The following is a 12,492-nucleotide window of genomic DNA, read 5'->3' as shown; positions in this document are numbered from 1 at the left end:
GTGATACATGCCATAATAGGTTCAAAAGTAGAAACTTTGCAAAGGTCTACAATGTTCTTATAAACCAAAGATGCTGTACTTTGTATAGTAGGAATCCTTAATTGAGATTAGGCAATTTAATCAACTGAGTTCTGGACAAAAGGAACAACTTTGTTAGGAATATGTTGATATTAAAAATCAAGGAATAAATACAGATTTTTAAAATCAGATTATGTAAATGATATTGGAATTGGATGGCAATTTTCTGATTCTTCCGGTAGATATAACGTTGTATTTGAAAGAAGCTTTGATTTATGTTTCTTCCATTCAAGGGAATAAACAGAAAAATCTGTGTCAAACTATCAAATTTCCTCTCACAAATATGTTTCACATAACAATGAAATATGTATAGGAGTAACATGGTTTTTGAATACTTTGCTTAATGCTCAGAATAATATAGGCTGATGAAATAAGCAGATGGATCTCAATCAAAAGCAGTACAATTGAGTGGTATTAAATATATACCTATCTAAACCCAGCATTTTTATTTCTACATACATACCCTGGAAATGGTCTTATGAATGTACATCTAGTGAGGACTTGTTTCACAATATCCCTTGCAATATTATTTGCATAATTCAAGAATAGGGAATGATGATCATCAGGGAAAAATTCAAATTGTCATTGGTTGAACTACATGATTTTGCTTATATCTTAGCGAACTTCTACATGTCATCATGAATAATTCTCCATAACATGATGAATTTTTTTAAAAGCATTTAGAAAATAATACATAAATTGTGAGCTTTATAATAACATGCAATTATGATAGCCACAGGTCAATTAATAAGTCACACACACATACATATAAAATACATGGTAAAGTGATATGATGGGTAGAAATGTGCATTGGAGCAGTACATACCAAAGCCGTGACAGTGGTTAATTCACAAGGAAAAATTTGAATGTGTAAAGAAGATGAAGAAATCTTAAATTTAACTTAAGTTAATATATAAATAACATAAATGAGGCAAAAATAAAATAAAACGTAAGCATGCTAATTCTGAATGGAGTGCATATTATGGGGTATTTGCTATATTTTCCACTTGCTATCCGTGGTTGAAAGAAATAACTTTTCTGACAAGGAAAAAAACAAAAGAAATTCAGTGGATTGTGTTTTCATTGTACTCGATATGTTTATTCTATATCATTGCTCTCACTTAAAGGGGAACCCAGGTAATAAGACATATTTAAAAAATAATTAAATCTGTAATGTAATGTAAGCTCCATGAGGGTAGGGAGTTTTGCCTGTTTAGTTTATTGTTGGTGTGCCTGCATGTAGAACAGCATCAGATACATGCCGCCAAGGGCATGATTTATCGATTCAGTAATAAATGAATGTATTAATGGAAGTAGTGTTCTAGGAAATTGTGAGGTATTATGATAATGTTCACCTAACTTCCTCGGTGGGCAATTTAATTTCTCTGAATTCCTTCATCTTTTTATATGTACCTATATAATAAAAGGTCCTCTTTCTTTTCTTAAGTTATGGTATAACTTATAGCAGTAGTGATTGCCCACGGGCCAAACACAGCCTGCCATCTGCTGCTGTATGACCCAGGAGCCACACAAATAGCTTTTACATTTTGAATGGTTGAAAGAAGTCGAAAGAGTAACACTTTGTGACTTTAAATTATATGAAATTCAATTTTAGTGTCCATAAAGTTTTATTGGGGCATAGCAGTGCTCATTTGATTGCACATTGTATATGGCTGTTTTTCTGCTAAATAGCAGAGTTGAGTAGTTGTGACAGAAACCATATGGCCCCAAAAGTTTAAAATATTTATTCTCTGGCCCTTGACAGAAAACATTTGCCAGCTTATTCTTTATATAGCAACATCAAAAATGATATTGTAGCTAAGCTTCGCACTCTTCGATGTATCCTTCAATATAAGTTTTACTCTCATGCCTCTGATTTATAAACAGTGTATGTATGTATGTATGTATGTATGTATGTATGTATGTACAAGTATGGAAGTATGTTTGCCTGCATGTAAGTACTGGTCTCCTTGTTCTTTCTGTAGAGAAAGGGAGGTCAGTTAGTTGGTCTTATTTGAAAATCTCTCTTCCCCCAGGAGTTGACAGAGAGCCTCCTACATAGTAGAAAGTAGAAATATGAATTAATGCATGGATAAATATGCACTTTTTAATTTATTCCCTCAGTGAGGGTCTCTGGGAATCACTCACATGTCAGTCAGCTAGAGAAGGGCCTATTTTGTATCATTTAAAATTACATATTTGCAGGTTCAACTATATGACAGATGACTAATTGTTTAGTATAAATTGATTGTTAAAGTTATTGCATGAAAATTGCATCTCTAAATATCTAACTTACACATGAATTGCTAAGAGGGAAAAACACTTTCTATTTTTACATTACATGTTTGAGATGGTGAAACACAATTATAATATTCAGAGTACCGTGTTTATTGAAATTCTTATTCTAAAATGCAAATAAGAAAAGTTTTTGGAGATTTTTAAGGAAGTTAATCAGAGCTGACAGAGTGCAGCGATCATTGTAGGAATTCATTAAATGTTAGTTATTTTTATATGTTTAAGTAAAGTAAAGCTTTAAATTGATCTTTTTATTTGCTATAGTTTCTGTTCAGACTTCAAAGTCAAATTTACATTTTTTAAAATAGCTGAAGTGATAGAATTTTATTTAAAAATGATTTTTGAAAGGGATTTTTGGATAAATTTTAAAGTGTTTTTGGATTAGTTTATAGACACAGATGCCTTTAATACCAAGAAAAATATTTTGCCATGAATAGTTCAGGTACCATCTCTCCTTCCTAAAGCATGAATCCAAAATAAAAATGAATACTGATATGTCAGGCATAGCTTCTTAAGCATGATATAGGGAAAAATACACTCTTAATTCCATTAAAAATAAATAAAAAGCACAAAAGTATGTATTTTCTAGACTGTCTCATTAGAATTCTAAAATCAAGTATATTAAAATGTAATAATTTCTAATGACATTTTATTTTATAAGTTTTTTTAAACAGATGTTAAAATAAACTAGCTGATATGACTGGCTTTGGGAAATAAGTTGTTTTTGTGTTTGTTTTTTGTTTTCTTTCCCATTTATAAACTTGTAACAATCACTTAGTCATGTGAGCTAAGATAATTCCATATGTTTTATCAAAATGTTAAAAATTATATCTAAAAATAAAAATCATGCAGATCAATTAACTACATATCTAACATTCATTCAATCCTTGGAAATTTCAGTGAGTTAAGCTATATATTTTGAAATAAATTAGAATGGGTGTGTGTTCATAGGATATTTTTAATTTTTCATATCAAAGATGAAGTCTTGAATATTTGTCACAAAAAAATTAGTTCAAATAAGTTATAAGGAACTGACCCAAATTTGGAATAAATCTTAGCTGTTGAAAATTTATTCATAGATTTAAAACAATTTGAATCAAAATTACAAGGAAAAATTCTTAGTAGACTACTTTAGGAGAAGTGATAGTAAAAGGCACACAGTGTCCTTCAGAAGGTGTGAAGTTTATAGGGCAATCAAGAGTGTATTTAATTTGTATGTACACACACACACACACACACACACACACACGTATGTCTTTCAAGAATGGGGATTCAATATCAAGATTTAATTATATAGGTGTTGGAGGTTTGTGCTATTAAAATTTCATCACTGAGGTAACCCAACTGGAGAACTCCACAAAGCAGTTGCCTTGGTATGGGGCCATGGAAAGAAGACAATAAGGTTAAGGAATGGAGGCGTGCAGAAGAGGGAAACTGATTTGTGGAGGGTTATGGAACAAACAGGAGTGGAGGTAGCCTCAGACTCTGTGGATGGTGCCTGAGCAAGTTTTTGCTAGGAGTGTGATGGAACTGAAGCTTACTTAGAAGAGCTAGAAGTTGGAGTCTGGAATCTACTGGCAAGGCAGAGTCAATGATTTGCTAAGCCAGAGTGCGGAGGTAGGACAAACCAGCACCAAGTAAGGTAAATTATGCTGTAGAAAATACAAGCAAGACTGCACTTGGAATGATTTACAGTGGCACTTGGTTAGTTTGTTGTCAGTAATTCATTTTCTCTCCAAGCTCTCTGTCCACTTTTAATGGAGATACATGATCCTCACCACAAAAACCCTGTGTCTCTTGAATTGGAGTTCACTGGACTGGAGTTCAGTTCTATTTCACCCACTTGTTTTTCACCTCCTGTGTGCAAACAAGGCTGTGATCTGATGCTCTGAGTCTACACATATGCCAAGGTTGGTTTTCTGTGTATACAATATTAATGATCACTAAGGCACACATATAGGTATTAACCTACTTCTGGGGATGCCAAAACAATGTATACACATAACTTGTATTCATCTTTTCTTATCGGTATATATTATTACAATTTTAATGCAGTTTTTCCTTTTGTAAAATGTGTATGCATTTTTGGCACCCTCTGTATATAATGATATCTTTATTTGAAGGGCATAATCTTTGTTGTTGTGTGCTCAGTTACAGATCTACAGTATACCAGGAATGGTCAGATTACACAGAATGTTACTGGCTACGATATGACATTTAGATGTCAGAGTTAGGTAAAGCATACACAAAATACAAGTAAAGAAGGAGCCCACTTTCTATGAGAGGGCTCCTGTGTATTATTTATTCCAGAAAGGTATAAAACACTGTGTACTCATGAAGTGTTCCATGAAAGACTCAATTTGCATCTCATAAATAATTTATGGTATACTGGAATGTTCCCTTTTACAAATTTCTTTAAAATAACTTGGGGTGGTTTGAAACCCAAGTATACTCATGACTTTTTATTGCCTTTACATGCTACATAACCTCACTTCTGCATGCTATTTCATGATGTATTTATCGGTCACTCTACGTTTATTATCTTTGTGTGTGATTATTGTGCTGTGGATTTTGCTCTTTTGATTTGTAGCAATGCCACCTATGCATAAACTTGGATTTTTTTCTTTCAAGCAAAATGTGAACAGATAAAAATGAAGCATAGGTTGAAACTTTTAGAATGGTTATAGTTGTTTGATAATAAAAGTAATAGATTTCTAACTAAAAAAGTCTATGAGCTTATGAGTTTTCTCTAACATAGCAACTTATTAATTAAGACAGGGTTTTATTTTACAGTGCTATTGATCTTTTAGATTATTATCACTATGTTTTCAGGCTGAGTGCTCAGATTTTGCCATGCATTTATAATCTAACTTTGGTGGCACAGAGTGCTTCTTTTTTGGTTGGCCACCAGGGTAAATTTTACTGTGCTCATCTTGTCTGCTGAATGATGAAGTACTGTGTAATGTGACCTTGGGTCAAACAAATGTGTTGGGTGAAAGATGTTTTTAAGTGACATGTTTGGGGAAAAAATGCATCTGAGCCAATAAATGTGTTAGGAAATAGTGGATACCATATACACAATTTGTCTCGGATCATTGCACAGTATTGACAATTTTCACACAGATATTCAATAACTTACATCTGAGTATCAATGGATAGATAGATGATAGATCAAACATCAGAATCATATATTTGGTAAATTACTGGAATTCTCCACGTAGCTCTAAAGTAAACTTTCATTAGGTTGGTGAAAAAATAATTGTGATTTTTGCAATTATTTTTTAACCTTTTAAACCACAATTATTTCTGCACCGTACTAAAATAAACTTGAACATGACACACACACACACACACTCACTCACTCCAAAACAAAACAAACAAAAAGCACTAGAATTCTAAAGAGATAAGAGGTAGAAATAGGGACGATACTCTAGTCTCGTCTTACTCCTCTACCCCCACTTAAAGACAGTTATTTTCATTTTACTACCGAAGTACATTCCATAGCAAAAACACCTATAATGATCCTAAATTATATATATATATATATATATATATATATATATATATATATATATATATATATATATATGTTGGTAATAAGTAAACAGGATTCTTTATAAAATAAGGCAAAATTTTGAGAAGATAAAGTCCTCAGCATACTTCACTTAAATAAATATTTTAAAGTGTCCTCCAGAGGTAGAATTCAAATCATTCATTTATTTCACGAAATTGCAGCAGAATGTAGTGTTGACCCCTAATCACATTCCTAGATCTGTAATAAACATTAAGGAAGGAGAGCCTTATATTTTATTTGAACAAAAGTGTAGTATACTTATAAATCCTGCATTTTAATCATGTTGTGGTTATGAAGCAAGCTGCCCATAGAAATAAGTAATGATTAAGCGGTATCAATCTTGTTTTTAAAAGCATTACATATTAATCTATAACATAACATAATTATTTACATGCAAAATAGATTTATCAACATAATCTTAAGCAATTTTCCATTTCACCATAAAGACCTTCCAGCATTGGTGTGTGAGACGGCTTTTAGTGACTCAGAGAGCCTCTTAGCAGCATCTCTTTTTCATTTGCATTGAGTCGGGTCATGTAGGCAGATTTAAATTAGCCATGGAGGATTTTCCCAAAGTTGACAAACACTTCAATCAAGGCTTCTTTATCCCTATAAGGAAGAGCCTGTTTTTAGACCTTTATCAGCACACTACTGCTAACAATTTAATTCCAATATTCAGAATTTACAATTAAAACCATTTTCTTATTCAGCACATTATTTTGACTTTCCTTTGTGATATAAGGAGACAAAAATATTCAAATCGCTTATGTGTAGTCGGAGAATGATTTTAACTCTGCTGACATTTAAATGTGCAACATCATTCTTCTTTCAGAGCAAGTGCAAAGAGTTGAATTTTGTTATGAATTTCCAACCAAATATTCCTTCGTTCACATTTATATATGGTTGCCGGTTTCTAACCTTTCAAGATGAGTGATAAATTGCATCTCCCAGTGAACCCAGTCAGCTAGTATAATCTTTACTTAGATCAAATAAGCACTGATCATTTTACAGATTTTATTTTATTATTGTCAGTTGGGTCATACATTTTTCTGAAGAAAACAAACAGTTGAAATATTTTGAAAGATAATGTTCTGGAAGGTAACAATTCACTCTTGAAAACCACAGTGAGAGTGCTCACAAAAGATCAAGTTTGGGTCAATGAAGAACAATTTGCTTTCCTCCTCCCTGAAGCTACTCTCTTGTACTGTGTGTGGATGTGACCATGTAACAAAGTATATTTAATTTCTTCCATTAATGAAATAAACTTATTTTTTTGGCATCTTCTCGGCGTCAAATACTAATTATGTAATGCAAGTTAATTTAAAGGTGATTTACAGAGATGATTTGTTTTAAGTAGAGAGATATATTTAGAATACACATATGTCTCAGCAGTCTCTGACTAGAATTGGGTAAAATGTTACAGTTATTCCTTGTACTTATTGAAGTTTCAGAAATATCAAAAGTGCACACACAGACACACACACACACACACACCCCACTAATATTTTATCCTGAAATTTGTAGATATTTAAAGGTCTTGTTTTACATATGAAGCATGGTTATAAAATTACAAAATTAGTGTCTTATCTTTAGTGCTTAGTGTCTATTAGTTGTCTTAGAAGTTTCAACTATTTAATAGGATTGCCCTTGGGGATTATGACAGTGGAAAAATTGCAGCCTTGAATTTTTTCATAATAACAACCCTCCCTTATGAGGGAATGATAGCTAATCCGTATGATAGTAAAAAAGAGATATGCTGAGTTCAGAGAAGCCATATAGGGAAATGTGGATGACTAGGACAAGAACATCAAACAACAGATTAATCAGTGGCCTAAAAATATACAACTATACTATTTTGGAATTTCTTTCACCTATTCAAGCAGGTAGCATAAACCCTTAATAAATTGAACAAATATCTAGAAAGTCTAAAGCTATTACTTTGAATATATGGCAGTGTAAAATTGCACAGATTTCAATTCCTTGAGACTTTAACATGATCAGGCAATCAAGAAAAAAGAAACATAAAAGAGAAAGGCTAAAATGAAAGACAATAACAGTAAACTGGCCAGAGTATAGGCAATTGAGAAACATTGAAAAGCTTAAAGACTACAAAATTATAAAAACCTGAATGAAGATATTCAGGGAATGCCAAGAAGATATTGCATTCATAAATAACATAAATATGTACTGCAAAAATAAAATATAATTGTTTTCCCCCAAAATAAAATTGAAAGAAGAACTAGAATAAAGAGCAGTCTATAGTGAAAAACTACACACACAAAAAAAAAGGAAAAAAAAAAAAAAACTGAGAAAGAAATTTAGAATATGAGAAATATTTGAGATATATGGAGAAATTTTAAGAGGTCCAACATCATAATGGAAATGTGGGAGAGAAAAATTGGCTAAATATGAACCAATAACAGAAGGGAATTCACCAGAGATAATAATATCATGGAACTTCAGACTGAGAAAACAAAGACAATGCCTAAAATGACTCAACTTTAGACAGATCAATTTTATTTTATAATTTCAAAGACAAACAAAAGATAAAAGGAACAAAAAGTAATGTGTAACACACAACAAGCCAGAGTAAGATCATATTTTGCATTGTCAATAATATATGTAGAAAATAATAATACATTATTTTTAAAGATTTGAATGCATTTTTTTTAAGCATATAAGACACATCTGAGCAACCAATCAATATAGTCAATCTAGAGTGCTAAAGGCATCTTTAGGCAAGTAAACACACAACACATTTACTCCTCTTGGACTCATTTTCAGGAATTTATGTGAGAGTTTAAGAACAACATGGGAATGATCTAAGAAAAAAGAGAGTGTAATATCCAACTAATAGTACTTTAAAACCAATGAAACAAAAGTGATCAACAAGAAGACAGCTGTGTAGGAAACTATTAAGGAACCTATTCCCTGTTGGAACAGAATAGAGTGCTCCAGAATGGAGGTGTTTAGGGAAAAAAAAAAAAGTGAAAAATATTATGATTGATAGAATACAAAAATTTGGGGCTATTATAAGGGGAAGCGTTTTAAAGAGGAAATAAGGGTACAGAGAAATTCTAGAAAAAGTGAGTACAGAACCCTATCACCAAAACCCACTCATATTAAATAAATATGAAGCAAATTAATTGTGACTGGCAGGTTTAAACAAAGGATAGAAAATTTTAGTATGAAGACATATGTGAAATACTCTCGTTTGTCTGCCTAAAGCACATGGCATTAGATCCATTAAAAATAGTGTAATTATAACACACTTGTAGCCCAAAATAAGCTACAGTTGTATAATAATTGTATCGTAAATGTTTAACTTTTATGACCAAAGCACAGGGTAACTTCATAATGCATTTATGATAGCAATGCACATGTTCAAGACAGTGACAATATAAATATAAATGTCCTTAGTCACAATTAGAATAGGGAAGTGGGATGAAAACACTAGAGGCTGGTATTGAGACAAATGTATCTTAATCTGGGGAGTACTGAGACCTGTGAAAAATCCAATGGAATATAAAAATATGTTAAATATGTAGTTGAATTTATAAATATAGTCACTAGATGATCAAAATTTCAAAGAAATAGTGTTAAAAATTATAAGACATTAGGTTCCAGGTGGCAGAGTAATAAATATACGGTTTAATTTTGACAAATCAATTATAATATCAAAAAAGAATGTTAGAATTATAGAGCTATCCACAAGAAGAATTACAACCAGTGGTAGTAGAAGAGGGTATCTAGTAGAGTAGGATTGAAGGATAAAGGAGAAGAGACAGAAGAACTTTCCTTTTATTTAGAAGCTAATCTGCATAATTTGCTATACTTTATTTACATGGATTTCTCTGAAACATTGCAAAAATAAAAATAGTAACACAACTTTAAAAAAGACTAAGATCTTCCATCAGTCATTAAGAAATACTATCTTGGTGAGAGCAACTGCGTCTATTTGTTTCTACTATGTAAAATTCTATTTTTCTCTGACTTTACTCACATAATATTTGATGCAATCAAAAGTTCAAATTATATTTGATGCAGTTAATACCAATGTTCAGGCTGCCTTAAAATTTCTTCTACAATTTTGACTCTGCAAATCCCCTTTCAGAGCGTTCTAAGTCAATTTATATAACAGTTGACTACATTGCAGATATTTTTAATTCAAAATATGAAATATTTTACTGTAACCATTTGAAGTTATATCTTTATTTGCATAATTATCTTTGTCTTTCACTTAATAATTTAAAAGTTATAGAAAATATTTTCAATCATTCTCTTGTGTGTATGTATATGTATGTGGGTGGATCATCCTTTAATTATGAGAAAAATGCTTTCAAAACAATTAAAAGCGTTATATCTAAGAAGATATATATTACAGGAGCCAGATATTTAACACCTCCTTTGTTTTATTTTAAGGAAGTTAATTATTTAATGTGATACATGAATTAATGTTAATATATAAGGTCGGACAATTAAGTTAACAAACTTGTTGCAACAATGTTGCTAACATTTTTTATATCAGAGGGATTATTCAATATGAATTTGTACCAAATGGACAAACAGGTAACCAAGTTTACTGTTTGTAAGTGCTGAAAAGGCTGCATGAAATAGTTAGAGAAAACAACCTGAACTTTTTGCCAGAAATTCATGGCTCTTGCATCACAACAATGTACCAGCTCCCAAAGCACTGTCTGTGAGGGAGTTTTTAGCCAGTAAACAAATAACTGTATTGGAACACCCTCCCTACTCACATGATCTGGCCCTCCCATGACTTCTTTCTTTACCCAAAGACAAAGGAAATACTGAAAGAAGGTAGTTTGATGACATCAAGGGTTTTACAATGACAGCTCTGACGGCCATTCCAGAAAAAGAGTTCCAAAATTGCTTTGAAGAGTGGACTAGGCCCTGGTGTTGGTGTATAGATTCCCAAGGGGAGTACTTCGAAGGTGACTGCAGTGATATTCAGCAATGAGGTCTGTAGCACTTTTTCTAGGATGAGTTTGTAAACTTAATTGCCGGACCTTCATATAGTTGGAATTAACACACTCTTAGAATAATGGTCTCCACTCTGTGCAACATGGCGCTCTAGAGGTATCATGGAGTTGACTCACAAAGAAATAGAGGTTTCAAAGGAAGCCGGGAAAAGAAATGGCCTAATTTCAGACCACCAAACTCTGCTTGACTGAGAACATCTCAGCTTTTAACCATATATACCATGTTTCCCCGAAAATAAGACCTAACCAGAAAATAAGCCCTAGCATGATTTTTCAGGATGGCATCCCCTGAGCATAAGCCCTAATGTGTCTTTTGGAGCAAAAATTAATATAAGGCCTGGTCTTATTTTTCAGGGAAACATGGTAGTGGGCTTCTTCACAGTTTTTTTTTTTTTTTTTTTTCTCTGAAATTATATTACTGAAATCTCCTTTCTTACATAATACTAGCATTTAATTTTTTTACATCAACAGTGAACAGTTTTATATCTCCATTTATTTATATTTCCTTTTAAATTAAGACTAAAAGGTTTAAATGCAATTTTTTTAATGCACAGATATATGAAACTAAAAGTAACTGAAAATTATAGTTATGGTAATTACTTCATTTTGGTCTTTTATTTCACATTATATTAAATCATTTGTTACTTTGACACATCAATTATTCACTAACAAAGGGGAGAAAAGAGTGAAGTAAAAGACATAGCAAGAGAAACAAATATTAACAGTAAAATGAATAATCTTTAGTAAAATTGACCTAAAAATTAGACTTTTTATACAGGAAGCAGGAAAAGGATAACTATCACACAATAATAATTTGCTCAGATGGATTATATTTTATAGCTACAGAGAGAAACAAATTAAAATTAAATTAAATTTTAGAATGCAAATAACAGAATCTCTATACATATTCTCTTCTCTTCATGTACCAGGTACAAGAATAACACAGATAAGTTTTGAAATATGTATATACACATGAATTTATATGACTTATATGATATATGTGCATATATGTATATATGTATCTCAGTGGTTATAATGTATTTTAAGCTGCCCTTTAGGACATTGAAAACAATGAAGAATATTTTATTATAATTTAAAAAGCTATAATCTCTGAGCCCTCAAGATGCTTAGTATAAATTTCACATTGATTAATCTAGCTATCATTATTTTCAGCTTCAGGTTATATCACTATAATTCTAATGATAATGTGGTAACTTACCCTGGATGATAAGTGTTTACTAAATGGACTATGGACATGGTTTTGTTGTATATTTGTGTTGGGAGAATTCTGGAAGTATACTCTGTTTGAGATTTATTTTATTTATTTTTTTTATTTTCCTGCCTTTCCCTTCCCTTTCCATCTCTTCTGTTCTTTCATTTCTTTGCTTCTCCTTTCGTTCCCTTTCTTTCTTGTTTCTTCAGAGATTTGCTCTCTAAATATTAGTCTAAGTGACAACAGGAAAGCTTCAGGAACCAGTGAGCTTATACTCTCTTGGGAAAATAGGCCACATTGCAATTATTGAGAGTCAGCCCCAGTGGTCTTCT

Source organism: Rhinolophus sinicus, linkage group LG03 (genome assembly GCF_036562045.2).
Source record: "Rhinolophus sinicus isolate RSC01 linkage group LG03, ASM3656204v1, whole genome shotgun sequence".
NCBI classification, from domain to species: Eukaryota; Metazoa; Chordata; class Mammalia; order Chiroptera; family Rhinolophidae; genus Rhinolophus; species Rhinolophus sinicus.
The sequence above is the reverse complement of the archived record's forward strand: the minus strand, read 5'-3'. Positions refer to the sequence as shown.